Source organism: Engraulis encrasicolus, chromosome 6, assembly GCF_034702125.1.
Source record: "Engraulis encrasicolus isolate BLACKSEA-1 chromosome 6, IST_EnEncr_1.0, whole genome shotgun sequence".
Classification (NCBI taxonomy): Eukaryota; Metazoa; Chordata; class Actinopteri; order Clupeiformes; family Engraulidae; genus Engraulis; species Engraulis encrasicolus.
In genome coordinates, this window is record NC_085862.1 from 31,626,312 (window position 1) to 31,629,494 (window position 3,183).

Genomic DNA, 3,183 nt, shown 5'->3' on the forward strand with positions numbered 1-3,183 from the left:
CCTGCCAAACAGTGCAACCCCTTAAAAACACATACACTATCCACACACAGCACATGAGCCCACCACCACCACCACCACCTAAAAAGCTAGCAGTGTTTAGGTTAATGGTTTTCAGATGGGTGCGGAGGGACTGAGCGACGCAGGCCGGTGGGGAGCGTGATTGTTCTAGAGTTTGACAGAATCTCTCTCTCTCTCTCTCTCTCTCTCTCTCTCTCTCTCTCTCTCTCTCTCTCTCTCTCTCTCTCTCTCTCCTGGCCGAGCTCCAGTGCTGTCAGATCCCCTCTGCGTTAGAGGCGTCACCTAGTCTGCCTCTACGCTACCCTCCGCTCTACTCCCCCCACACACACACATACATACACACCCAAAACCTCACCTCCCCAAATCTACCTAGGCTGCCTCTACCCTCCAGTGTACTCCCCTTCACACACACACACACACACACACACACACACACACACACACACACACACACACACACACACACACACACACACACACACACACACACACACACACACACACACACACACACACACACACACACACACACACACACCTCCCCAACACAACCTAGTTTGCCTCTACCCTCCACTCCTATCAACTCCATGCCATGCTATGCCATGGCACATAACAACACAACAACAACACCAACACACACACAGACACACACAGACACACACACACACACACACACACACACACACACACACACACACACACACACACACACACACACACACACACACACACACACACACACACACACACACACACACACACACACACACATCTTTCCAAAAAAGACTTACTCCACCCCTCCACTCCATTCCATGACATGCAAACCTTCTCTCCCCATGCCACTCCACCTAAAGTCACGAACACCTTACACCATTCCCACCCCTCCACTACCCCAGCATTAACTTAACACTTACTGTAGAGAGTCAAGTTCTGACAGTCATAGTATTGGTTGTTCTCTAATTGCTGAACTAACAATGAAAGTGTAGCCTACTGTGCACTCCACACCATACCACCCATTCCCCTCCTTTCCACAACACACCCCCTTCCCTGAGTGATAAAAAACTGCAGTGGTAGAACTGCAATTAATAATTGGGAGTTGATTTATGCCGCCCCGTAATTTTCATACTTGTTCTAAATGATTCTAAGGAATTCATTAACATTTCAAAAGTTTTAATTTATGTTCGGAGTAAGCGCAGCCGTAAATCAAGCCCAGTAGACAATTCAACTCACTCCTAAATATTTCGAAATGATATTTGACGGGAGTGTTTGACTCAAACATGGTTTGAGGGCAACCAGTATGCCCATGGAGCACTAAAGTCGACACAAGAGAGTTTGTCAAAATCATAAATGTACAGCGTAGCAAAACAAATTGAGATGCCAAAACACTTCTTTTGTGTGGGACCCACAGTGTTCTTACCCACTGCATACTAATGCTTATGGACACACACTCCCCAGAAAGGCCTCTCCATTTGTGCAAGTTTTATTTTACTGACATGTTTTAGTTATTTTACTGACTTGTCTTTGACAACATTAGCCACGTTTACATGGGCACCTTTAATCTGATTATATCTGAAAATATGCCTCAAGGAAACAGTCAAGTATGTAAAACCCATTTAGAATGTGAATATAGACCAAAGAGGACACTTCCCATGTTAGCCTATCAATCTGTTACTTTAAATGGCTCATATTTAAATCGCTCAAATGAAAAGTGCCCTTGTATATGTGGGCCCACCAAAAGTGCTGCCGCAAAGCACCAATGAAAGTTTTAAAAAAGCAATAGTTATGATTCATAATTACAGTAAAGTAGTTTGGATAGGCTTAGCTAGTGAAGACTGCTGTGTTTGATAAAAGAATTGCATAAAATGTCTTTAATCGACACATCATACATAGCCTCAGTGACATTATATCATTATGATCCATAATTACAGGAGATTATTTTGGAATGGATTACGAAGAAATGTCATGTTTATAGAATATAGTCAAATAAAATGATAATAAATGCCTATAATTGACACTACAGATTGTGCAATCACGATGGCATTAATCAATGACAGTAGTGAACTATGCTGTTAACTATGCATCACACAGCTCCTCCATCCGTAATGCACTTCCTGGCTGGCACTTCAGATCTCTCAGACAGTAACTCAACAGCACAAATGGAATATTCTGTCCAGATGCCTGAGGCCTGTCTGCAGACATATGTCCAGTTATAAATATTGCAATAACCGTGTAACAACACCATCTGACACATATACATTTCTGGTCCTGATCTCTACTCAGTTAGCATAAGTACAAACACATATGCCTTTGTATGGTTTTCTCCCTATCTGTCTCTCTCTCAGTGTGTGTGTGTGTGTGTGTGTGTGTGTGTGTGTGTGTGTGTGTGTGTGTGTGTGTGTGTGTGTGTGTGTGTGTGTGTGTGTGTGTGTGTGTGTGTGTGTGTGTGTGTGTGTGTGTGTGTGTGTGTGTGTGTGTGTGTGTGTGTGTTTCTTAAGTGTGAAAATATGTACTCATGCTGTCTGTTTAAGTATTTGCATGTGATTGCGTGATGACATGTGCAAAGTGATCCTAACTCCCACGTCAGTACACCTTACACCCCACCCCGCTGAAAACAAGAAAAGGGGGGAAAAAGAAAGAAAAAAGAAAAGTAAAACTCATGCAACTCAAAAATAACCCCTGAAGTAATACTACATTCCGACCCCCAGACTCCTGTGCAAATAGCATCTGATCAGTCATTCACCTTTTCAGAAGGTGTTAGCGTGGGCTAGCGCCGCCGCCATCAGTCCTAATATAAGTCAGAGTGCTGCTCGTAGCCCTAGCGGCTCTTAGCCGCGCTAACGTTAATGAGCTCCGTCACACATAACGCCGCAGTTGGCACAGGGCCAGACAACTTACGGCTGCATGAGCGCGCCACGAAGACCTGCTGCCTGCCTGTCTGCATGACACACATATGTAGAAATAATTTTAGCACTCACACACGTGCAGACAGAGACACCGACATACACACGCACACATATGTGTTTAGACACACACAGACTCTTACACACTCTTACACACTCACACAAACACACACACACACACACACACACACACACACACACACACACACACACACACACACACACACACACACACACACACACACACACACACACACACACACAC